At 56.4% G+C, this 26,411-nt stretch overlaps 1 protein-coding gene across 15 annotated transcripts in view; it reads right to left on the bottom strand.

Moving 5' to 3' along the window:
• Window positions 1-19,151, bottom strand: part of AHDC1 (AT-hook DNA binding motif containing 1) — a 69,833-nt gene extending 50,682 nt beyond the window's left edge. For 2 of the 15 annotated variants that reach the window (XM_063667201.1, XM_054498690.2), the window contains exons 1-3: window positions 19,064-19,102; window positions 18,686-18,821; window positions 18,356-18,450 (exon numbers count right to left, since the gene is read on the bottom strand). The gene's annotated coding sequence lies outside the window, so the exon portion shown is untranslated. The other 13 variants (XM_063667216.1, XM_063667231.1, XM_063667219.1 and 10 more) reach the window with 10 other exon arrangements.
• Window positions 19,152-26,411: the final 7,260 nt, after the last annotated feature.

Below are 26,411 nucleotides of genomic sequence, written 5' to 3'. Positions count from 1 at the left end.
AAATCAGGCAGGTGTGGTGGCACACACCTGTAGTCCCAGCTACTTGAGAAGAGAATCACCTGACCCTGGGAAGTCGAGGCTGCAGTGAGCCGTGACTGCTCCACTGCACTCCAACCCGGGCAATAGGAGTAAGACCCTGTCTCAAAAAAAAGAAGGAACAAATGAACAAACAAGGACTCTGGATCCTAGCCTTCCAAGTTCAAAGGGCGGCTCCACCACATACTGACTGTGTGACCCTGGGCAAGTCACTTTACCTTTTTATGCCTCAGTTTTCTGATATATGAAACAAAGACACCAATAAAAGGGCTGCAATAATAATTAAGTGAAGATCTATTTATAAAGTTGGAATGGTATCTGGGACATGGTAAACACTATATACGTGTTTGTTAAATATATAAAAGTTGAGCTCCACCTAGCTCTGGAAAGGTCCCTGTGGTAGGGTACAGAGCTAGTGACAAAGCCCCTGTTCCAAACAGATAACTGAAGACACACAAGGAAACGGGAAGAGGTAGTAGAGACCGCACACCTTCGAGAAGCCCCTTGTGGGAGGGACCCCCTCCTCCTCCCCATATCCTCCAGAGGCAGAGGACCCCATTTCCTGGCCTAATCAGTCTTCCGACCTAATCCCCCCACCCTAGTCCTCAAGCCACTTCCCCTCCCCTCCCTCCAACTGTTAACTCTTTCCATGCAATCAGACTGTGGCCAGAATTCAGGCCCTGCTGCTTAGTTGCTGTGTGACCCTGGGCAAGTTACTTAGCCTCTCTGAGCCTCAGCGAGCTCCTCTATACAAGGGGTTAATCCCCCTGGAGGTCTGTCCTAGGGATTAATGAATAACTGAAATCATACCCCCGAATACGTCCATAGATACTAAGACATGCTGGTGTCCCACAGGCCTGACAATGTGGATGGGCATGCTGTTTGGGCACTGGGGTGGGGGAGAGGGGAAAGGGGCTGCCGTTAAAAACTGACCCCCAACTTCAAAAGTTTCCCCAAGGGTGCCTAAGCACCATCCAAGGCAAGTTCCCCATCCTTCCAACCACCATCCTATGCATCAAAATACTGTTTCTTGAGAGACAGGCAGGGGCCTCAGGTCAGGCCCCTCATTGCCACAGTCACTACTTCCAAGGCCCTGAAGCAGACCTGGGCGGAAAGAGGGAGGGAAAGGAGGAGCCACAGGTGAGACGGGAGGAGAGGACCCCTGGTGGGGAGGACCCCTGGGATGAGAGGGGCAGAAGGGGAGAGGGACAGGCCTCCAAGGACCTCCCTCTCCCCCACAGCTAACCCGGCAATCACCTGGCCCAGCCTTCCACCCATTTGAAAAGGAAGAGCCAGCGGCAGTAGGTTATGATAGGCGATTACCCGTCATTAATTAATTAAAATAAACAGCAGATTAAATACAGCAAAATTAAAATAGCACAGGAAATTAATTCTCTCCTAGCCCCACCTCACAGGTGAGATGCTTAAAGGGGCCCTTGAAGCCAGGATCCAGGGCAGCTTGGGCTGGGGGCGTGTGTCGCCAAAACCCGCCTTACACCACAACTCCCGGCAACCCCAAATATCAACGGCAGAGCCCAGCTACCCATAGGCATCCACCTGGCTCTGCCACCCCAAGACTGGCCTCCTGGTTCCTTATCCCCAGGACACTCCAAGCCCTGCTCCCCAGTCAGTGGGCAGGAAGGGTCCTGACACCCTCTAGGTCGGGGGGTTGGACACTGGGCCACATCTACCACCACACGGGTCAGGGCAGAAGAAAAGAGGCACCCTGGCCCTGTCTTCTGGGTCCCTTCTGGGGCTTGGAGTCAGGTCTCAGCAACACCCCCCTCTTCTGTGCTGAGTCCCTGGCCCCTCATTTGGAGTGCCCTAAAATCCATCTCTGAGGACCCCTCACTTTCCTCCACTTTTGGCTTAGGATGCTCTGGAAGAAAGCACTGCTGAGGCCCAGAATCCCAAGCCAGAAAAATGCCCGACCCAGTTGGCTAGACCAACCAACCCCTAGGACGTGATGCCAGAATTCCCTCCTACACAAGACTAATCGGCTCATTGCACAGATGGGGAAACTGAGGCTGGGGAGGACAAGGCATTTTGTTTGTGGTCACCCAGTGACCTAGTAGGAGAGCCTGAAGCTGACTCTCTAAGGGGTACATTCCACGTCACGCTACAACATTGGATTTTCAGAGGGCAGCTCAGTTCCACGCTGCCCCCTCCCAGCCTAGCCACTGAGGCCTTGCCTCCGTAGGCCCATTCCACAACTTTTCCTTCTGTCCTACGCAGCAACTGGTTAGACCTCAACCAACCTCAGTTCCTGCCCTTGGGCTTGCTGTTCACATAGCTCGCTTGGAAGCTCCTTCCCCAACTTCTCCCTGCCCAAATCCTACCAGCCAGCTCAATACCAGTTCCTCCGTGAGCCACCCAGAACCCTGACAACTTCCTTTAAGCTTCTGGGATGGAGGTGAAGGTGAAGACTCCCTCTCTGCTGTCTGTGTGATAATGGTTATCAGGTGAGCTTTCTGTAGACTAAGAAAAGAGTCTGGGCCCCAGCAGCTGGCACAGTACCCAGCCCTCAGAAGATGCTCAGTAAATCTCTTCATCTGATGTTCCCCCATGTCCAAGTGATAACTGACAATAATGGCTATTATTTATTGAGCAGCTACTACAAGCCCAACACCTGTACTGCCCCATCCTTGCACGATGAACCTTGCTCATAGAGGTTGTATGACTTGCCTAAGGTCACTCAGCTCAGGAACTGGAACCCCACTGATCCTTAACCCTAATTGAATCTCCTCTCCATCCTACTCACCACTTCTAGGTTAGACCATCATCTCCCACCTGCACTTCCAAAGCCCCTCAGCTAGCCTTCCTGCCTCCAGTCTCTCCCTCCCCTGGTCCTGCCAGCAAAGATTTCCCATAACCCCTTGTAGCCCACTGGATAAAACTGAAGCCCCAGAGAATGGCATCTACACGCTGTGACATCTGCCTTCGGGCCTCTTTGCAGTGTCTCCTCTGGTCTGTGAACGTCCCTCCGTTTTCTCAGCATAACACACTTGATTCACTTCCAGGCTTTGCATATGCTATTCCCACTGCCTGGAACACCCTTCCACGCTTCCTCTTATGAATTCCTACACATCTCTCAACATCCAAGATCAAAGGTTACTTTACAATGGAGTTGGAAGAGACAGGCAACAAATAGGCTGGTCACAAAACTGAGAGCCCTGTGAGGGAAGGGCTCATGTCCATCTTCGTCACCACAGTATCCCCAGGGCTTAACCCATCATCAATGCTCAATCAATATTTGTTGAATGAATCAGTGAATGCTCTGTATAGACCTGCTGACTAAACAGAGAAATGACAAAAGAATACAAGGCCACAGTAGGCAGGGCCGGAGGTAGACGGGGAGAGACTGAGGCCAGGAAGGGCAAGGACATGGTGAAGAGCAGTAACAAACACCGTCAGGGCTAATCTGCAGCGGGCCACACTCTTGGCAGAGAGAGTGTTTATGAGAGACAGAGGAAGGAAAATGATGGTGTGAGGGAGGCTCTCAGTGTGTGTGTGTGCACATGGGCAAGAGGAGGTGAGGACGCATGTGTGTGCTGCATTTGTGAACTGGCCTGTGTGAGAAGGCAGGGAAGTATGCAAACATGTACGTGTGTGTTTGTAGGGGGGCTGTGTACGCATGCATGGCTTGGGTATGTATGAGTGTGTGTGTGAGGAAGGCTGTGTGTGTGCACAGGATGCCATGTGTGTACATGATGGAGGTTGTGCACTTCTGCTAGGAGGGAGTGATTGAGAAAGACAAGAGGGGACACACGAAGGAAGGGCGAGTGAGTGAGAAACTATGTATGGGGGGGCTGTTGTGAACATGTGCATGAGGAGATGGTGTCCCTGTGAGTGTGACCGGTGGGGAACGTAGGTAAGAGGTTTCAGGGCTCTGCTGAGGGTGCGGCTGCCATGGCCTCGACCACAGGCCTGGTGCCAGAGGTAGGGGATGGCCCTGGGCCCAGGGTGGGGGGTTCTGACAGAGCAGAAGATTCCTCAGAGTCCTCCCTGGAGCCACAGGCGCCAGATTACCATGTCCCTAGGCAGGGAGGTCGAGGAGGAGGCCCAGATGTGCGTGTGCCTCTACATCTGTCCACAGTAAAACCTCTGGGCATTTCTTTGTCTTTGTCTGTGTCCAGGTGTGCACGCCTGTGCTCGTGTACCACCGGCTGTGTGTCTGTGCCTGTCTTTGTCTCTATATGTTTCTGGGCCTTTGTCTCAGTGTGTGTGGCTGGTGATCTATGCCTGTCTGCATGGCAGTGTCTGGTTTTGTGGGTGTCTATGTGTGTCCTAGACTCCATGCATGTCTAAGTAGAGGGTGCCAGCATCCTGCTGGACTACTGTTTGCATTTGTGGGTCCATGCGGCCTCGGTGTGAGTGAGGGCACATTGTGCTTTTGAGACTGTGGGTCTAGGCCTCGGTGTATCTAAGTGTGTGCTTGTGCTTCTGTATGGGAGACTATGCCACGTGTTGTAGTATGAAGATGCTTATCTATGTCTGTGTGATGTTTGTGAGACCACGGATATGTGTATGTGTCTGTGTGTTGGGTGTGAGGGGTTTGTCACAGACTGGTGAGCAAGTTAATCTCAGACTCCGTGACACGTGGAATAAAATCACGCTCCCATAATGGGATCATTCGTCTTCCTGTCCAAGGAGAGAACCAACTCTTCACCCTCCGCCCTGGGGGAGCCAGTGGGGCCAGGGCCAGGCACCGGCCCCCACCCAGGCCGCCTTCTGGCCTCAGCACCCCCACCCCCTCCTCTGTTGCACCAGGCTCATTCTGCCTCCAGAGTGCCCTAGTGCCCACTGTGGGCTGGGCAGGGCTCCAGGACATGTGACTGGGCCTTAGAGGCCTGTCCTGGGCCCCCTGCCCCACCCACTGCTGAGGAGGGCCCTGCCCTGAGATGAGAGCTGGGGGTACAGGAAGGACTCTTCGGGCCCCTCCTTCTCCTGGAGGGGAGGGATGAGCTGCAGGCCGGGCCGGGATTTTCCATCTCTCAGCAACAAGATTCCTGGTGAGCAGGCTGCGGGGTTTGGCAGGGCGCCTGCCGGAGACCCGCCCTCACCCGCCAGGATGCCTGGGTCCCTGGGGCCAGGCAGCAGCGGGTTCCCTGGGGAGCTGGGGGGGGGGCCCACAACTCCAACCTACTGTTTGCCTGGGCCTGTGGGAAAGCCAGACCCTTCCAGGCCCACACCTCCCAACCAAAGATGGCTCCCCAGCACCCCCAGGCAAACTACTACCCTTCCTCCGGCCTCCCCTAAGCCGCAGCCTTAGCTTAAGAAAGTGTTCCCAGGCCAGCCACCCAGCACCGCCCGCCCCCACCAACCCTCAGCACACACCCAGCCTGGGTTCTGCACCTCACCTCCAAGTCCGAGGGCTCTCAGGGTGAGGGTTTTGCTTCTCTCAGACTTGGGGGGTCTGAGGACAAGGCTGTGTGTCCTGCATCTGTTAAATCCCTCTTGGTCTTAGCTCTCCTTCCTGGCTGGGCTGAGAGGCACCAGGAGAGGATTTACGGTCCAAAGCTGGGGAAACTGAGGCAGTGAAGCCCTCCGCCCTACTCAACACAATGAGTCAGAGGCAAAATCCAGTCATCTGGACTTGTCTTAATGCTGCCTAGCAATAGTGGCTGCAGCTCTTTCTTTCCCGTGGGAGGGTGCAATTTCCGGAGGGGATGAGCATCAGCTGGAGGGAGTGGGGAATAGGCAGGTGGGCTCCCTCAACCCCCAGCACCTTGGATGAGCAGTTGGAGAGCAGGTTTGCTAGGAGATTAAGGTTGAGGAGGAGAAACGAGATGCTCCATGATTTATGGGCCTAATTCTTCTCCCTTAAATTCCCCTCCAACCCCCACCCCCCAGCCCCAGCCTGGTCCCTCCAGGGCCATGCTGTGGCCCCAGGCCAATGTCAAAGCCCTAACCCATCCATCAGCTGTTGCCAGGGAGTTTCCACCCCAATGTGTTCCAAAGGGAGGGGCACAACTGACACTAGGGGCTCAGATTGATGGGGACAGGGCATGACCCTAAGGAGTCTGCCAACAGACCCCTGCACCCTCCTAGAAGCTGGGTGCTCACAACATCCAGGGAGGAAACTAGGCTGGTAGGTGGGGCCCAGGAGGAGGTAGCCTCCCCGCTCTGGCACCACACCCAGCCCTGCCCTTTCAGGAGGCCAGGAGACCTGGGATCCCACGGGGCCCTACAGCTCACAGGGTGTGTGACCTTGGGTGGTGACTGCTCCTCTCTGGGCTTCAGCCTTCCCACTGCACAATGCAGAAAGTGGCTCAGATATCCCAGGTGACCCCCTTTCAGCTCACCCCCCTTAGCATTAAGCCCTGCCCTCTGTCCAGAATCTGGCCCAGATGGGGTAAGGTCACAGCAGCTACCTGGAGGAGTCCTCACAGCCACCCAAGTCAGAGCTGAAGAGTTTATGGTGATCACTCCTCCACCACATGCCCATTTTCCAGTCCCTGAGAGAGGATCTGGAGTCTGCACCAAGACCTGAGTTTTACTGGTGGGGTGGTTAAGAGCACACGTTCTAGGGACATACAGACCCGGATTAATGTTCTAGCTGCACCAGTAACTTGTTATATGAAGTCCTGTGCCTTTTCTCAGCCTCAGATTCCCCATCTGTAAAATGGGGTAATAGTGCCTCCCTCCTAGGACTGTTGAGTTGAAATGAGAAAATGCATGCAAAGGCTTTGGCACAGTGCCTGACACATAATAAGTGCTTGAACAATGGTAGCGATCATAATTGTGGTTAGCATTAACATAAATCCAGTGGCCAGGGAGAAGGGGGAAGAGGGATCCCCAACCTGGCTGGAGGCGATCCAGCTTCATCCTTGAGCCAGGTCAGGACCCCCAGGGTCTCAGCCCAGAAGGGCCAGCCGAATTCCTCGAAGCCCCCCAGCTGTCTCCCCTATTTGTTACAAGGCCTCTCATTAGTGAGCCTGGGCACCTGCCCCTCCACGAGTAATAAGCCTCATTAGTATCTTAGCCCCAAGCTCTGAGCCCAGAGTCTATGTGTGTGCACACGCATGAGGGTAGGGGGCTGCAACAGGCCACCAGCCAGGAGACAGCATCCTCGCCAACCACACCCCCTGCCTGTCATCCGTAGAGCCCGTCACCACCCAGCTTGTCACCTGCCTGCCTCGCACCCGCACCACCTGTCACCCACCCAGCTCGTCACCCACCCAGCCCATCACCTGCACCACCTGTCACCCACCCAGCCTGTCACCAGAGCCGCCTGACAGACATCTGGGTGGGGGACAGGAGATGGGGAGGAGAAGACCACAGGGGTGCGGAGCTGGGGGCCCCAGAGACCCTGTGGGACCCCCACTTCAGCTCGGCATCCTGCAGCATCGCCATGGCAACCTCTCAGCCGCAACCACTTTTCCAAACATCCCCCGCCCTCCCCCCCCCAGGCCCTGCTCTTAGCTGAGCTGAGGCTGAGAAGAGCCTGAGTGACAGCAGAATGGGGCAGGAAGGAGGGGGCTCCCCAGCTGGCTGGACTTGACCACCCTTGCGCCCCTCTGGACTCGGTTACTCCATCTGCAAAATGGAGGGGCCGGAACGCAGGAGGCCCCGTAGACAGGCCATCCCTCTCCAGCCTGGATTGGCTGAGCCGGCTGCCGGTTAACCTGTGAGGGCTGGGGGTGGGACAAAAGGACCAGGGTTTCTGGGTTCTTCCACACTTCTCTACCTCGGGCCCAGCTCAGAGAGGCTGGGCCCCTGGCCCAAGCTCACACAGCAGACGAGGAGGCGCAGGCTGGACAGGAGAGGGGCTCTGCCAAAGGACTGCCAGCTGGAGGTGCCATACTGGGTGACCCAAGGTGACCAGGGGCAGAGCTGGCCCCACCTCCGAGCTGCATTATTTATAAAACCCAGAGCAAGGAGCTGAGCAACAGCTGCGGTGCTGCCCCTCCAGGGGGCACAGGCCTCGGTGGAACGGAGAAGATACGGTGCCTCCTCAGGGAAGGCCCCTAGGGTCCCGGGCTCCCTCCAGGGCTGACTGGGGCAGGGGCTGAGGTGGGGAAGGGGGAGCAGCTCCGTCCCTCCCCTCCCCCTCCACTCCTCCAGGCAGGCAGCGATAGGATTACTTCTGCATGACTGCCCGCTCCACAGGGTTCCAGAGACCCTCCTGCCTGCAGCAATCTTTAAAATTCCTCCAGCCCAACCTCTCTCCCTCTCTCCCTGCAGTGAATGCTCCAGAGTCTACCGCAGTGTGCCCACTGCTGCCACCACCGCCGCCACCACTACCCCCAGGCAGGCTGGGACCCAGGTCCCTGGTGTCCATGGGCAAAGATGGACCCATTCTCAGGGTGTAGCCCTGTGTCCCTCAGAACCCTCTAAGACCCAGGCCCTGGCCCATTCCCTCTGGCCCTTGGTGCTGCCCCAGTCCCACAGCCATGGCTCCAGCTGGGGTCAGGCATGCCAGCTGTGCCAGGGCGGATGGGCACATATGTGCAAACACCCCCGGTGGGTCTTGGCATGCCTGCCCATGGGCTTTGCTGCCAGAACCTGGCTACCCCACCTCTGCTCTGAACCCCTCCCTATCTCACCAATCCCTGCTATCCCCCCAGGGTGGGCAGACAGCTGGGCTAAGCCAGTGCCTGTGGCTCCCTAGGGCACAAGAGGCAGGCAGGAGATCGATTCACTGAATTTTTTAAGGCCCTAATGGAGCCTGCATCCCAGGACTTGCTGGACTGGGACACAGGCGATGTCTTGGGGACCCTTCCCACAGCACTGCAGTTGCTTCCTCTTTCGGGTCTTGGGGATCAGTGGAGCCCTTCTGTGAGCCTTCCCTCAGCAAGAGAGGAGGCACGAGGGACTCCTAGGAAAGAGAAGGGATTTGGGGGCTGTGAGCAGTACCCAGAGCCCCCCTATCTCCCCAGTCCTAATGCAGGCAGAAGCAGCTCAGCCTCTAAATCACTCCCCTCATGCTGCCCTCTGAGGCGGATTCTGTGCATCTGTAATTAGGGGGTGGAACAGATGGTGGAGATTCCGTTTAAAATCATGCATCTAGTAAAGTAACCTTCACTGTCGGAACTGACTCCCAGGGAGACCAAGCCCCGCAGCACGGATTTGGGGGTGGGGGGGAGTATGTCAATCCAGCACCTTCCCCATCCCTCTCCCTGAAGCCCCAGGCCCCATGTCCCTCTCAGGTGAGCCAAGGGGTTGGGGGAGAGGGGCAGTGATTTGGCAAGCACTTGAAAAAGTGTAGGCTGGGGGCAACTCCCCCTGTCCCTCTCTCCCACATACATGCCAGAGCCAGGGCAGGGCTGGGTACTGAGAGTTCCTGGCTGAAAGACCAGGGTGACCAGGTGCCAAGGGGCTCTGCCCCCACCCCAAAGGGGCCCCAAACCTTTAAGCCCAGGCCAGGGCGCCCAGAGCACAGGGTCTTGGGTGGGGCAGCTTTGAACCAGATGTCCAGCCTCACTGTCCAGGAATGAAAGGCCTGGGGTGGTGAAGGGGTGGAGATGCCTCCCCAGGCAGAGGAGGCTCTGGGAAGAGGGGGAGGCCTGGGCAGCAGAGAGAAAGAGAGAGAGAGCGAGAGCACACAAGAGTGAGCAATGTGTGTGACAGGCTGAGGCTGTCTAGGGGAACAAGGTGGGGGAGAGGGTGTGCTGGAATGTGCCAACGGTGGGAGTGAGGGCTGCAGAAGAATTAGGCGGGGTATGTGACAGGGTGCCATGGGGTGCAGGCGGAGCACAGAATGGGTGCAGGGTTGTGACTAGCTGAGGCTGTATGTCTTTGTGTACAGGTGTGGTATTGGGGTGTTTGGAGAGGTGTAGGGGTGTCCTTGGGCCCTTAGGTGGCTGAGGAAAAGTACCGGAGCTGAGACTGTCTGGGAAGCGGTGGGGCCGGGCCATTAGGACTGCCTGTTGAGGAGGTGCCAGGATCCAGGAGGCAGTGTGCATATGTGCACGTGCAAGCTTCGGGAGGTATTAGAAGCTTCGGGGCCTGATCTGTTAGAGATATACTAGAACCGAAGCCATGTCTGTGTGTTTGAGGCAAATGTTGTGGCTACAGAGGGTGTTCTTGTTTGAGTGGGTGTTTGAAGCAGTGAGTGTATGTGTGTTGTAGGGGGAGGTTGTATGTTTGGAAAGGTATAGGGGACGATACCTTTGTTTGGGGAAGCGCTGAGCTATAGCTGGGAGAAACGCTGGGGGCTGTGGGCAGAGTATGTGTGTCTGGGGAGGTGTCAGGGCTTTGAGGGTATGAGTCAGTGGGAAGGTAGCAGGGCTGTAGCTGGGTCCTGGGTGTATCTGGCAAAGTGTTGGGGTTGGATAGGGGGTTGATATGCTGAGGGTGCGATAGCTCTGTGTGTGTATGTGTGTGTGTGTGTGTGTGTGTTGGGGTGTTTAGGGATGTATTGGGGGGTCATAAAAATGTGGGTTTTGGTTAAGTACTAGGGCTGTGAACATGTGCCTGGAAAGGTGTTGTGGTTGGTGGAGGATGCACTGTGGTTTTGGGGAGGAGCTGGGGAGTGTCTCTGGAAAGGTTATTGGGATTTTAACTGGATACCTGCAAGGGTCTGGGGAGGCGTTAGAGACCTGAGGTCCCTCCATAAGTGGGAAGGGAAGAATGGGTCTCTGATATCAGAGATGTGCCACAGGCTATCGTCCATGCATGCACAGGTATGAGGGCTGTAACCAGGTTCCTGGTGTCAGGGAGGTGTTGCAGGTGTGTGGGTAAGCATGTGGTGGTTGTGTGTTTGGGGGTATGTGCATGTGAGGTAGCTGGATGTCGGGGGATATCTGTATGTAGAGTGTGTGTGTTTGTGGAAGTGTGTGGGCTGGGTGTTGTAGGTGGAGCAGTTGTGTTTTAGAGGTGTTAGAGCTGTGAGTGTGTATGTGGGGCAGTTGTCTATTTAGAAGGTGTTGGGAGCTGTAATTGAGTCCCTGTGCCCCAGAGAGGTGATGGGGCTGCAGGGTGTATGTGTGTTAGGGGGGATGCCCCTCTGGGAGAATGAAGGGCAGCATCCTGGCCTTTGCTCTGGGGCCTAACTGGGGGCTACCCGCTAGAACCCCTATGGTATGGGGTGCCTGTGCGGGGGTGTTGAGGCAGTCCATCTGTCTCAGCCTGTGCCCAGGCCCAAGGAGCAGAGCTGCCTCCTCGCTCCCTGGGGGGCAGTAGCAGATCCAAGCCCACCCATCTGCCTTCAGATGGTCGAGGCAGGAGCCTCCACAAAGCTGCCTGGAGGGCAGCACTGTGTTTGAAGAGACACAGGCTGGGGGTGGGGGAACTGCACAGCAAACAGTCCTTACGGAGGCTCCTTTAAAAACCACTGACGCCAGAAGAGAGGAAGAGGGAGGACAGGGGCGGGTACGTCTGTCCTTGTGCATCTGTGTGGGTCAGTGCCCAACTTCCAGGCCGGGGGCCCCTTCCCACATGCTTGTGCTGGATGTTCCTGTTCAGGTAGCACTCAGGCCTTGGAAAACACTGCTCCAATCCAGGCAACAGGCTCCCAGCCTCACACCTGAACTACACCCTCATATCTGCATAGTCCCTACACTCACACGCACTCATACACCTTCCCACATGCATGCCTGCCACTGCACGCTCACACATGCAGTTCGCCCCATGCCCTTAAACCTTCGTATATGTACCCCCATCACACATACCCCACCCTGCAAAACCCACAGTTACACACACCCATCTTACACACACACCTATCACATAAACGTGCATCCACACATACATACCTGACAAGTCACTCTCACACATACACCCACACACTCCACACACCTTGGAGCTCCCTGTCACACCCGTATCCTATCTCACATACACACAGTCTCTCTCACACTCCATGATGACACTCGCCATCCCTTCTACCTGCACATGCAAGCACATGTTTATACACACATGCCTCACCACCTTTGAGACAGCTCCCCACTACCCAACCCACTGGGCATTTCTCTGTGTCCAGGCCAGGCCCTGAAGCTTCCCAGAAGGGCTCTCACCAACTGAGAGGACCTTCTGCCTCCCCACCTTGCCAGCTGGGTTAGAGTATGGGGGTGGGGGGCAGGTGGCAGGGGGAGGTTCTCTGTGCTCTGGTGTGACTGCCACTGTATGTGGGAGGGTGTGATAACATGTCCTGAGACCCATGACAGGGCCTGTGAGTCAACACCTGTACAGGGAAGGAAGCACAGGTGCGTGTTCACCAGTTATGTTTATGAGATGCAGAATGAGTGTGAGGGTGGAGATTTACATGTCACAAATTGTGTGTGTGTGTGTGTGACAGTGTGAGAGTGTGTGTGTGTGAGAGACAGAGAGAGAGACGCAGGGCCTGTGTAGACAGGTGTGACCATGGGGGCTGCGTTTATACGAGGGACATCCCCCGGGTGAGTGTGAGGGGGTGTTTCCCAAGACAGGAGAGGTGCGCATCTGCATCTGGTGCAGGGGTCAGGGCTGCAGGCCTCTCAGCAACCCCCTCCCCCTACGAAAAGAGGAGCAGGGAGCAAGGGGCTCTGGGCGGCTTCTCTCTCTTGCTCTTTCTCCCTGACCTCTTTAGCAGCTGGAAACTGAGCCGGGGGTGGAAGGAATGGAGACTTGGCTGGCCTGGGGGTTTGGGGAGGGAAGAGGGAGAAAACACCTTCCAGATTCTCATCAAATCCCTGTTTGTGGTTTGTAGCCTGCAGTCTCTCCTCCCTCCCTCTCCCTCCCTCTCTCTCTCTGTCTGTCTGGGTTTCCCCCTTTCTTTATCTCTTCCTGTCTCTCAGCCTCCCCATCTCTCTCCTTCTCCATCTCAGTCACCCTGTCTCCTTTCTTTTCTCTAAGTCTCTGTCTTCCATTTTTCTGCCTCCTCCTCTCTCTGCCAGCACCTCTGTCTGTCCGTCTCTCCCTGTCCCAGTCCATCTGTCCGTCTCTCTCCGTCTGTCTGTGTGTGGGTGTCTCTGTCCATCTGTTCCACCACCCATCTGTCTGGCTGTCTGTGTTAGTCCTTCCAAGGGTGCCCACTCGCTCCCCAAGGCACCCTCCCCCAGGTCAGCAAGGCCTCTCCTGGCTCAGGGGGTGGGGAGGGGGTGCAGAGCTGCAGCTTCTGGAAGCTTCAGTAGCAGCTGGGCTGAATTCAGAGTTCGGGGCCAGCCAGCTGCAGAAGCAGCCCCTCCCCTGGGCTCCCAGGCCAAGGACCCCAGAGCAGAAGAGGAGAGAAAACAGGGCCTCATTGCAGTTGGGTTTGTGTGTGTGGTGGAGGGGGCTGGAAGGGGGCTGGAGGGAGGCAGGGCCTCACTTTACTCTCACTTCACCATTGCCCCCGAAGCCAGGCCCTGCAGGAGAGGGATCCTTGATACCCACCTTCCTCATCCCCTGGCCAATGGAAGAGATGCTGGGATCCAGGAGGGAGGGCCCAAGAGAGGCCAGGCCCTGGGGGAAGGAGGGGCTGGGAGCCAGGGCTTCCTGTCAGCTGGGCTGGAGGGGGGCTCCTTCCCTCCTCCTTTCCAGGCAGTCCCTGGGGAACCCTCCTGCTCTGGTCCTAGTTCCAGGCATGAGGGGTTGTTCTTGCCAACTGCACTGGGGCCATTCCCACCTCCATTTACCCATAGGGACATGGGGGGATCACACCAGTGTCACCCCCACAACAGTGGAGGCTGCTTTTGGCCATGTAGTGACCCTGGCCCTGTCTAGGCACTGGCCATCCTGAGTCTAGCACCTCACACACACATATATACAGTGCATCCCAGTGCTTACCGCCTGCCCACGCCCCCCAACAGCAGCATCCACTGTCATGACATGAACGCAGAGACCAGCACCCTACCTTGCACTGGTGACAGCGCCCCCGTCACAAAGCCAGCAGCTTCAGACAGCATCCCTTAACATTCTTCCTGGCTACTCTGTCCCTGTCCCCCACTCCCTCTCCAATAGCTCACAGTCCAAATCCCACAATGGATGGGGAAACTGAGGCCCAAGAGGAAGGGATGGGAAGACAGAGTCATCCCTCCTGAGACCCTGGGGTAGGATCATAAATGAGGAAAGAAGAAAGAGATGCTGCAGGGACAGAATCAGGCTCCTTCCTGACCTACCACGGGCAGAGTCCATATTGGCTACACCCTCCACACAGCCTTACCACAGGGCCAGGGCCAGGGCCAGGGGCTGGCTCCCTCCCTCTCGAGCTCTCCTTGCCCCTGGTTGGGCCCCCTCCCTCTCCTCCCTTCTGAGCAGCCCTCCCTGCCCTCTCCCTCCCAGCTCTGGCTCTCTCATCCTCAGCTCTTGGAAGCCTGACTCACTGTTTCCCCTCCTCTCTCTTCTCCCTCCCTCTCTCTCCCGGCAGCAGCGGCGCCTCCCCCTCCCCTGGGGGGGCTCTGGCCACAAGGGTGCCCGCCTGCTTCTCTCCCCAGGCTCCAGCCCCCTCCACTCCCAGGAGGCCCCCTGCAGCTGTTCCAATTCTCTAACTACAGTGAGGTGGAGTGCAAACAGCCCAGGTCCCAGCCTGGCCTTGCCAAAGGTATCTGTGACCCTGAGCAAGTGGCTCCTCTCCCTAGACTTGGCTTTCTCTTGTCAAACAAGTGGGGGGCGTCCAACTGGATGACGCTCCTGGCATCTCTGGGACCCTAATGTTTCCCGCTTTTATAACCTGGGTGTCTTTTGGCACAGAGAACCTGACAACCTGTAGGGTGCAGTACCTGCCGCAGGCCACGCCCCCCGGTCCCAAGAAAAGCTCAGCTCTGTTCCAGGCGTTTGGGGAGGGCAGAAGGGAGATGCTACCCTGGGACCAGAAACATTTGTCGAAAACCCTGGAATCCCTCTGTCTCCCCATTCTCCCTCCTCCTGTGAGAGTCTCTCTCTCTCTCTCTCTCTCTCCCACCTGTCCTCCTCCCTTTTCCCAAACATCTGCTTGTCTCTCCTCCAAAAACAACCCCAGAATCTGATCTTGGGTGAGAGGCCCTCAGTGCTGCCTCCTCTCTGGCTCCAGGGAGGGGAGTGGTATATTCCTAGGCCTTCTTGGTCCCTGGCCCCCACCTCCAGGGGCTGTAATCCCAGCTCTTGTTGCCTGTTTTCTCTTTCACTCTCATCACTGGCTTTGGTCTCCATCTTTCTCTCTCTTCACCATGCATGTGGCTGTGGGTCTCTCTCCTACCCACGCCCCCGCCCCCCTCCCTGGGGGGCCTATCTGCAGGCATTAGCAACAGTGTTACCCTTGCTTCCTTCCATAGTCCCCAGCTCCACTCCATCCTGGCTTCTGTCTCCCCACTCTGTCCCAAGAGACCCAGGGGACCCAGAGACAGAGCTGGGCTCCATCCCATAATAGTGAGTCTGCTTGACCTCACCAAGCCAGACCAGAAGGGCCTGGGCATCTGGTACACAGGCATGGCACCCCCTGGTCTTGGGTGGCTGGCATGAGACACAGAGCTCTGTGTTCTACAAACCAAAAAAAAAAAAAAAAAATTGAAGTTGACCTGGGGGTGGGACAGAAGAGGGGAAGGGGGAAATGAGGGAGATCAGGTTTGCCTGGAGGAAGCCCCTGTCCAATGGGGAACAGAAGCATAGAGGTGGGAGTGGTTCAAAGTCAGTGCTCCAGGCTGATTGGAGAACAACAATGTCCCTCTGGGGCTCTGCCAGTCCAGAACAGCTCCCTCTACCCAAATGTCTTCTGCCAGGGGCAGTCTGCCCCTCAAGCCTCCAGCACAACCACAGCAATCAGGTGGAGACCCCATCTTTTAATCTTCTTTTGAATCCAAGTCCAACTTCCCTACTGTACACCTCCACTTAGCTCAGCAGGGGGTTCCAGAAGCCTCCCAGCCCAGATCTAAGCCCATGCAGTGGGGGTAACAAAGTCCCCTAGCTCCCAAACCCCTTCCCCAAAGGCCCCATCAAGGGCTGGGGAGCAATGCAAAATAACCCCAGAACCCTCACGCATTGAAACTGAGAAGCTATGCTGTCCATTCACAGCGCCTGAGGGTGGTAGGGGCTCCCTGCCCCCACGACCCTGTTCCAGACCCCCCAGCCCAGCAACAATAATAAACAGCAAGCTCTTTTCCTTTATGACACCAAATTTCTCCAAGCCCAACAGCTCCTTCCATCACTACCTCAGCCATAGATCACATTAAAAACTCACAGAGGGCAACTTAAACACATCACATTTGTTTCTCTCTATATTATTTCAAAAGTAACGGCATTAAAAATGGATTTTACTACAGAAAATAAATATCGGCACGTGGGCTGGGAGCCCAGGCGGAGGAGAGCGCCCACCAGGGGAACGTCCCTGAGGGCTTGGGCACAGTTAGGTACTGACCAGACTGGAAAGGCCAGACTACACCTTCGGCTGTGGGGGATTCCTGAGGAGGGGGCAATGCCCGCCCACCTGGGCATCTGCCCCAAAGCCGGATGAAGAAGGACAAGTCACTGGTTTGGGCTGGTGGCCACTGGTCCCCCAAAGCTTATGCCCTCACTGGTCTTTGCAACCCCTGAAGAGTGGGAGCTCTGGGGCCAGAAGTTCACCAGTCTCTGGGGATTACTCCAACTATTGACACAGCAGGAGAAAAAAATGAATTCAACTTACTATCCAGTTTGATTTTCCATTACTATAAAAATAAATATACATCTGCTCAAAGGAAGGAGATGGCAAGCAGCATGCACATGCCACCTGGGGGGTCCCCCCACAACCCAGCCTGTCTGCCCCCCCCACCCCAGGTTGGGGGACAGACTGGTAATCTTTCACTTACAGCCCCAGCTCACACAGCCACACACACCGGGCCACACGGAACAGGAACAAGCCAACAATAGAAACACTCCAAATGCCCCTGGCAGGACTCTGCCCAGGCCCGGGCACATGCCCCTGCCCAGCCGGCGGCGACAGCAGCAGCGGACAAAATGTGGCCACCCTGACCCGGAGGCAAAGCTTGTCCTCACACCCTGAGCTCTGCCCAGGGAGCTGGGGCCAAGTCCCGCCTGACACCAACTGGTCCGGCGGGAAACGCCTGCCCAGCCAGACAGGCACAGGCCCCCCAAGGGTCCCTCCTTGTGCTCAGGGACCAGGCTGGTGCAGTCCGGCCCTGCCTCCCAGGGTGACGCCTGGGCCCAAATTCAGCTGGCCCTGCCAGTCAGGCACTGGTGCAGAACTGAGGGCACCAGGCTCAGCCCCTCCCAGCCCAGCCCCAGGGCCCCCAAGCTGGGAGGGAGGGGAGACTCCCCACCCCTCCACATCTGGCCCTGGCCCCCAGGGTCTGCGGTAGAGAATTCCCGCCCCCGCTTCTCTCTCTCTCCCTCCTCCCGCTCTGTGCCCGCTGCCCGCCTCAGGGACAGCCCCAGCTCCCGCCTCCGGCCAGCAAGGCCCACATCCTTCCTCCCTCAGCTGGCCCCTTCGCCTGGCAGGAGGCTGGGGGGTCAGGCTGCTGGGGAACCCCCCCAAGCTCCCATCAGTCCTCATCCCCAGCCCCCAAACTCTGGGTTGCTGTCCCTTTTCCTGTAGAACAGGAAACAAGGTTATTTCCTAGACTCAGAGCCAGCCCCCTGCCCCTCTGGCTCTGCCCGGGGACCCAGACCCAGCAGGGGAAGGCGCCCTCAACCAGCGAGCAGAGATTCAGCAATTCACCCCAGCTCCCTGCCTAGGGGGCTGACAGCTGTCACTCAGCACCCCACCCCCTGGGGAAGAGGGGGCCGATTCAATCAGAGCCCCAGAGGAAACGCATTGATAGGCGATTATTTATTTATTTATGCAAAAGTGAGCCGACTTTGTTCGCCAGGTAACCGGGCACGCGGCCCAACCCCTCCAGCCCTAGCCGCCCCCAAATCCCTCCTCCGCCCCACACCCCCTCCGGGTCATTAGGTCCCCGCCCCTCAACTCCCCGAGAGCCAGTGGATCCTAGAGATTTGGGGGTTGGAGGGGAGGGGCTCCTCCCTCCGCAGTCTCCCCTTTTCCCAGCGCCGATCCTAAAATCCAGCCTTGTTCTCCGCTCCCACGGTCCCCCCTTCATTTCCCTCCCCCCCCCACATTCTCAGCAAGCTGGAGAGCAAATTGCAGTTTTAAATCCAAAGGCGGAGGGAGGGGGAAGGAGGAGGGGGCGCGCGGCAGCGCTGGGCGCGCACCTCGCCCCCGAGCCGGGGGAGCCGCGGGGCGGCCAGGAAACCCGAGAACCCCCCCTCCCCGCCCCCCCTCCCCGTCCACCTCCCCCTCCCCCTTCCCGGCGCTGCCTGCCAGGCTTCGAGCCGAGCCCAGCCGAGCCGCGGGCCCCGGTGGAAACAAAGACCGATCGCACCGCGGGCACCGCAGCCACCGGGTCCAGCGGACCGGACCGGGGGACGCGGGCCCCCCCCGTGCGCTGCACAAAAGAGCCCGGCCGGCCGGTCCCCAGCGGGGGTCTGGGGCTGGGGAGAAGGCGCCACTCACCGGAGTGCTGGGCTGCCGGCTCCGTGGGTCCGAGCCAGGCGAGGGGTTTTGGGGGACGTCTGTCTTCCGGCGGTGGCAGCGACGCGGGCGCCCGGCTGCTGAGAAGAGGAGTCGTGGAGGAGCCCTGAGCCGCCCGCCGTCGCTGACAGCATGGCTCGCGCCTCGGCTCACATTCTCCGCCGCTAACTCCGCTGGACACGGCCCCCGGCTCCCGCGGCGCCCCCCCACCTCGATCACTCCTTCGCTCTCTCTGCGCCCCCCTCGCCCTCCCGCCGCGCACACACTCTCCCAGCCCTGGACACCCCCGCCCCCACCCCCCCAATTGCAAACCTGGGAGGGAACGCGCCCCGCGTAGTCCTCCTGCTCCTCCTCCTCCGCCCTCCTCCCTCCCGCTCTCTCTGGCTGTCTGTCTGTCTCTCAGACTGTCTCTATTTCTCGCTCTCTCTGCCTTTCTCTGCTCTCCAAGCTGGGTGGGAAAAGGAAATGAGGACAGAAAGCAGACGCTGGCTTTGGGTGGTGGTAGCTGGATTCCCTCTCTCCCTCCCTCCCCCTCCTCCCCTCCCTCCTCCTGCCTTCTGCTCTCTCCGCTGCGAGCGGGGCTGAGCGCAGCCTGGCGGGTGGCTCGCTCTGCCCGCCCGCCCGCCTGTCTGTCTGTCTGGTCCGCCTCGCTCGCTCCCTCCCTCCGTCTCTCGCCCTCGCCCTGCCTGCCTGCCTCTCTCCGTCTCCGCCGCCGCCGCCGCTGCCTCTGCGAGCTCGCCTTACCTTCGCCGCTCACCATCCGGAACCCCAGGGGGGAGCGCGCGCGCGGCACGCCGGGACTTGTAGTCCCCGCCCTGGCCGCTCCGCGCGCGGGGAGGGCGGGGCCGCGCCGGCTGCTCCGACGGCGCGGCCAGGAGCCCCGCGGACTCCGCGCCTGGGGCACTTCTGGCTGGAGCGCGTCCTCGTTTACCAACGGGCGAAGATCCTCCCCAAGGGTTAAGAATGGTCCCCGTGTTCCTTGTCTCCACCGGGGGGCTCTGGATCCGGCGGAGGTTGCTGGTGGGAGTGAAGGGGCGGGGTCTGAGAGTGGAATGGGAGTGGAATAGGGAACCAGGGGATTAGCCAAAAGGGCTGCGACTTTCTGGGGCGTCCCAATTAAATGGGAGGCGGAGAGGACAGAAGAGAGGACCGGCTCTCTCAATCTGGGGACGTTATCCTTTTCTGAAAAGGTTTCTTATTGAGTAAAGCGCAAGTATTTATGGCGGGAGGGCTGCTGGGGCGGGGGAGCGGGGGAGACCCAGCCAGCGCTGCCTCCTCACTCAGTGACCCCTCCTCTCAAACTCCGAGCTCTGGGTTTCGCCCTTGCAACTGCCAGCTTTCCTATATGTCCAAGGGCGGCGAGGGCCCAAAAGTCCTGGATAATCCACAGATAGAACACACACACCCTTTTCCGAATTCTGCTGAGCATTTGCGTTGTGTCAGGAAGCAGGATTCAGATTGAACGGTGCTGACCTCCTGCCGCGGCCGGGGGCTGGGCTCAGCACTTTCACCTACCTCCTCTTCAGGTCACATCTGTTCTCCAGCCCCTGGCTCCTGGGCCCCCTGCCTAGCCTATCCCACAGATGGGAATGTGCGCTGCTTGAGGGCCTTGTTACCGCCACCGGAGATGGCTGAACTGCTGCGGTAAAATAGTGCTGTTATTTCCATTTTAGAGATGAGGGCACTGAGGTCCAGGTTCTCCAGTTAGCAAGTGGCTGAGCCCAGCTGGGTTTGAAGCAGGGTCTGACTAACTCCAAACCCCACAAGCTTAACCCCTAGGCTATGACAAGGAGTTGTGACTCCCTCCATTTCTGTAACTGACCTTCTCTCCCTGTGTCTGTGTGTCCTTTCTTGGCACTTCAACAAATGTTAACTGAAGTATGCAGGGCTTGCAGGGGACACGGAGATGAATAATGCATAGTGGCTGTCGTGTCCTGTGTCCTAGGTGTCTACCAACGCCGGCCCTGACTGGCCCTGCAGCGGTCCCATCTCATTGGACCACCTCATCTGTGTGTCTGACATTCCACACCCTGTGTCTGCTGGCCTTGTCTATCTTGCTCCAGGTCTGAAGTTCCTAGAGCAGTGCCTTTGTCTCTGGCCTACCTGTTTCTGACTCTTCCTTTGGCCTTGCAGGGTGATGGCCAGTGTGTGACAAAGGCAGCTGGTGACATTTTGCCAACTGCAACTGCCTGGTCACTATCTTCCCCACACCTTCACTCCTTCCAAGCTCCTTCTCTATGGCAGTCCAGTACCCCCAGAGGACAAAAGAGGGGATCTGGGGAGCACTCTCTATTGGCCCTTGGCAGAGGGTGTGTGCAGCAGTAATAGGAGAGGTCTAGGGCTCTAAACGGGACACTATTGATTTGGCATCATGGGTCTGCCATGACTGGCTGGAGAGGCCCTCATCTTGGAGCAGCTTCTCCTTGCAGACAAGTTAGGACTTGGGTTCAAAGATTTATTCATTGAATGGGAAATATAAGGTCAGATGCTCATAAAAGTAGTGGCTAAAGTCATTAGAGATTCTGCAGCTCCAAAGCCTGGGCCTGAAGTGATCGCAAATAGATGAGGCTTTGGCATCTTGCCCTAGCTGGCCCCCATAGGACAGACAGACTTTGGCGTTGGGGAGGGTGAAAGAGACCCAGGTTCCTCCTCCTTTCTCTCCCTTCCCGCATTACCCATTAGATTCTGCCTGTAGTCATGAAGACTCTACTCAGTTTGAATCAAGTTTTAGGAGGGAGTTGGGTGGGATAATATAGGATGGTTTCTGGGGTGTGGAGAGCCCCAGTAGGTTGAGATGAAGGGGAGTTTGGGAAAAGCATGGGAGGGGGAGGTTAAGTAATGAGATGCAGAGGGCAAGATTAGTAGGGCCCATGGCTCTATAAGTTAGAGGGTAATAGAAGTTAGGTAGGGTTTCCCGAGCATGCGCCTCCCACCCCAGGCTCCTTCAGCGGCCCCTTTCCCCTGTGAGGGTGAATTCCATTGGCCCTTAAAGTGTTGATGATCACTGGAAACCAAGCATTGCAGGTTTCCCTGTTATTTTGTGGCTGGTCTTTTTCGTGGAGCCTCTCCAAATTGTGTTGAGTTGTGGCGGGGGGGGGTCTCCCCAAACTCAAGCTGTCTTCCCGTGGGCTGCTGCTGCCACCTAGTGTCTAATCTTCATTTCTGTTTCAGCAGTTGTCAGCGAGCAGGAGGGAAAGGAGGCTTGAGGCAGAGGACACAGGTTCTGGAAGAGCCTGCATCATCCCTCTCTGGGCTCATCTCCCTCCAGCTGCTTTTGTTTCAGTGTAAGCAGAAGGTGGTGTAGCTAGACCCTGGAAAATAAAGATGAGAGTCTGGAATGGGGCCTTGGGTTTGAGAAGCCATGTGGAGTAGGAGCCAGACAGGCCTGGTCCTGATCTTGATTTTACTTGTGTGTCCTCAGTCTGTGTGAGTCTCAGTTTTCCCATGTGTAAAATAGAAGCAGAGCTGTTGAGAAGATTAACTGAGCACATAGATGTAAAAGCACTGTGAAAACTGGCAAGGGCATGGTGAGAGAGGTGATGAGTCACACTAATAATGACAATAACTGACAGGTCCCAGCAGCCTGGAGCCAGGCCCCTGGACCTCATGGAAAGGGCAGGATGAAGCGAGTCTTGGGTAGGGACTAGCGCGGCCCTCCCTGAATATGGAAGTTCTGGGGCTGGCCCTACTCCTGGGGTTGCTTCAGGAGAGGTGTGGACTGCTAGAGGGTGGTTCCGCCCAGTATGCAGAAGGGGAGACTGAGGCTTAGAGAGGTTGTGGGCCTATCCTAAGCTATTGAGCTGCAGATCCAGGAACAAGAGGCCCATTGGACTCGAGCCATTATGGCCCTGGTTTTCCCCTTCTTTAGATGGGAACAGCTCAAAGCTGGAGCCCAAGAGACCATGCAAGCAGGAAGCCTCCCTCATTGTGGTACAGTGGGGACTAAGGCCCCCAGGCTCTGTTAGCCCTCCTCCTGGGCCAGCCCCTTTCCCCTCCCCCGTGCAAGTCCTCCCACATTCCTCTAGGCCGCAGGAAACCCCAGCTGCAGCCCAGACTTCAAACAGCTCCTCCCTCTGGGGCAGGGGGTGTGGGAGGAGAGGCCAGAGGCCAGAGGGCAAAGGTCAGCTTTGTTCCTGCCGGAGGTGGTGAGGGACCTGGGGGAGACAGAGGGGGAGCCGGGTCGGGCCCTTGACAGCCACACTGAGTGTGTGTGAATTCCTGTGGCCATCAGCGTTGTGTGGTTCCCGCTGTGTGCCTGTGTCTGGGGGGTAACTGTGTGTCCTCGGTTTGCTTTCGCTTGCAGGCCTGACTTCTGTGTCTGAGTGTGAAACAGTACATGTTTGTCTGTGGGTGCTCAGCCTGGGATCCCACTGACATGTCTGTAGGTGCCATTACTTGTATCACTGTCTGGTTCATAGGCGCGGTCAAAGCTATGTGTCCTTCTATGAGTGCGACCTGGTATGGTTCTTTGTATTCAAGAGGGGTGTCCCTCTCCTTCCTCTTCCCCTCGCATCTTTCCTCTCCATTGTCACCAAAGGGTTCCTTCTGAAAAGTGAATCTGGCTGAGGGCAGTGGCTCGTGCCTGTAATCCCAGCAGTTTGGGAGGCTGAGGCGGGCGGATCACTTGAGGTCAGGAGTTCGAGACAACCCTGGCCAACATGGCAAAACCCCGTGTCTACTAAAAATACAAAAATAGGCTGGGCATGGTGGCTCCTGCCTGTAGTCCCAGCTACTTGGGAGGCTGAGGCAGGAGAATCACTTGAACCCAGGAGGCGGAGGTTGCAGTGAGCTGAGATGGCACCACTGTGCTCCAGCTTGGGCAACAGTGAGACTCCGTCTAAAAAAAAAAAAAAAAAAAAAAAAGTGAATCTGACCGACTCAAAACCCTTCAGTGGCTCCCCATTGTCCAAGGCTTAGAATCCCAGCTTGAGTGCATGGCAGACAAGACCCATGCCTGCCTTTGCCATCTTCATCTTTAGCCACTAACCCCTCTGAAATTTCACACTCCTAGCACACCTAATTGTAACTCCCTGAGCAGTCTCATTTCTTGCCTTTGAGCTCACTTAATTCTGTCCAGTCTGGAATGTCCTTCTGTTGCTTCTTTCTTTACCTAGCAAACTCTTACTCTGGTTTCTGATGAATCAACACCTCTGAGAAGCCCCCCAGACTTCCCCCTGCCCAGGTGAGTTAGGACTCTCCCCTATTCTCCCACATAGCTTTATTGTCATTTTCTGCCCGCATCTGTCCCGTTAGCACCCATCACCATTAAACTGTGACCTCTTTGAGAGCGGGAACTGTGCCGTATCTCCTGTCCTGTGGAGGGAATTTTCTGAAGAGACCTGGTTCTCCCATCCCCAGGGGAAAGTTTCTTGTAGTTTTCGATGTAGTACTCAGAATCACCACTAGAGAGAGTGTGAACATCACTGCAGGACCATCCAGGCTGTGTGTGTGTGTGTGTGTGTGTGTGTGTGTGTGTGTGTGTGTGTGTGTGTGTGTGTGTGTGTGTGTGTGTGTGTGTGTGTGTGTGTGTGTGTGTGTGTGTGTGTGTGTGTGTGTACATCACTGCAGGACCATCCAGGCTGTGTGTGTGTGTGTGTGTGTGCGTGTGTGTGTGTGTGTGTGTGTGTGTACATCACTGCAGGACCATCCAGGCTGTGTGTGTGTGTGTGTGTGTGTGTGTGTGTGTGTGTGTGTGTGTACATCACTGCAGGACCATCCAGGCTGTGTGTGTGTGTGTGTGTGTGTGTGTGTGTGTGTGTGTGTCTTCGATACTGTACCTGGTGGAGTGGAGAGAGGATCCACTCAGCTGAGTCCCGGAGTGGAGAGAGGATCAGCTCAGTCCCGGAGCAGTGGGATCCAGACTAGACTCCATTCCCCACAATGAGTCCTGGGTCCCCCAGATTTCTTCTTTCTTTTCCCCACAACTCAGAGCCCATACCCCTTGCTTTTCCCCCTCCTACTTCTTGCCTCTGACTCTCCATCCCTCGTCTTCCATGCCTCATCTGCACCCTCAGCCCTCCCATGCCTAATTATTGGCACTTGCCTGGCCTGAATGGGCCTTACTCTACCATACCTCAGGGCCTTTGCACATGCTGTTCCCTCTGCTGGAGATGACCTCACCCTCTGGCTGCTTCATCAGGCAGACTTTTATTTCACAGACTCCAAGAAATCACCCAGACTTGGCTCCCAGACTGACCTTGCCCCTAAGTGTTGTCATTGTTTACTGTTCTGCCTCCTAGACAGGACCAGCCTACAGGAGACATAAGTAGATGTGTGTGAAATTAATAAATGACTTAGTTCTTTTACGAGTACAATCTTCAGCATGTAGGGAGCTACCCCTGAGCCCTGTGTGCACCAGGCCCTTCCTGGACCTGACCCTGGGTCAATATGACACTTTCCCATGCTGCTCCTTCAAATAAAGAAATGTGACCCGGGGAACACATGAGACTTTGAGTTCAAATCCTGGCTCTACCATCCACCTGTATGACCTTGAGCCAGTGTTGTAGCCTCTCAGAGTCTTGTTTCCTCTTTTGTAAAATGGGGATAATCACACATCTGCGCTGCCTTGTGGTGAAGATCAAATTAGACCATGCATGTGAAATACCCAGCATTAGTCAATTAGGTGTCCTCCTCCCCCACCATGAACTTGGAAATAAAATTGCCCTCTGAGTCTTAAACCAGTAAAATCCACGCATCACGGAGGAGAAGAGCCAGGTGGGGGAGTGAATGAGGCGAGAGATGGTTTTGTAAACGACTGAAGAGTTTTGTGAATGGTGCAAACCGCAATCAAGGTGACCTGCCTGTAATCTCAGGGAGGCAGGGTGAGGATGTGATTGAAATTGAGAAAGCAGAAGCCTAATCAATTGCATTGTGCTCTATCTGAAGGGAACAGAAGGCTGCACAGAAAACGGGGTGCAAGGGAGAATTCATCTAGCTGTTTCAGAGGGAGAGACAAGGAAGGCACCAGTAGACACAGGGATTCCAGGCTCAGGAGGCTCTGGTCTCTCCTGAGGAGCAGCGAGGGGCCTGGTGAACTCCAGGTGGTTCACTGCCCTGCTGGGCTTTCGTTGAAACCAAATGGGCATCCTGGTACCAGACAGAGCCCTGTAGGGCAGACAAGAATATTCTGGTCCAATAAAAGGCTATGGAGACTGAGAGCACTGATTTTGGAGTCAGAAGACTTGGTGTAAGCCCCTGCTCTGCCCCTTCTGTCCTGCTGATTCACTTCACTGTGCCTCAGTTTCCTCATTAGCAACATGAAGATACAACAAACTCCTCCTCATAGGGATCTGCGAGGATAAAATCGCAGCATGCATGCACTTAGCAGGATGCCTGGCACACAGTCAACAATTCGCAAATGGTAGTGACAAAGAGAGCTAACATGAATTGATCATTTGATTACTATTTCACAGATGAGGAAATTGAGGCTTGGAGAGGTGAAAAACTTGCACTAAACCACACAGCCAGTGAGTGGTGGAGGCAGGATTCACACCAGGCACTACAGCTCCAGAACCGTGCTCTTCTCTGCTTATTTCGTGGCAGGTAGAATCACTGGCCTCTGGCTTATACATCAGGCTCTTGTGAGTTTGGTCAGCCACAAACTGTGGCCCTTGGGAAGCCTTGGCCCCTGAGACTTTTTCTGTGGAGCTAAGGCTCCCACCCCTATGACAACCCCTCTGAGCAGCCATTTGGCTTCTCTCCGTCTTATTGCTCTCATTCAGCAACCCCCAGCACAGGGCAGGACACAGGGAATTCTCAATCTGCATTGATTGCCTTATCTTTCTTTCCTTTAGGTCACCAAGCATAGGAGGATTTCCAGGGAATCTTTCTACCAATAACTAGAGGAGGAAGGATCACACACACACACACACACACACACACACACACACACTCCACAGAGGCTCTCTTCCCAAAGCCTAGAGGCAATGAAGTCTAGTGAAAAGACCATGAGCTTTGGTGTAAGATCTAGGTTCAAATCCTAGCTCTGTCACATACACTGCCTGCCCTTGGTACATCATGTAACCCCTGAGCCTCAGTT

Source organism: Pongo pygmaeus, chromosome 1 (assembly GCF_028885625.2).
Source record: "Pongo pygmaeus isolate AG05252 chromosome 1, NHGRI_mPonPyg2-v2.0_pri, whole genome shotgun sequence".
NCBI classification, from domain to species: Eukaryota; Metazoa; Chordata; class Mammalia; order Primates; family Hominidae; genus Pongo; species Pongo pygmaeus.
This window is presented reverse-complemented; position numbering and strand designations above follow the sequence as displayed.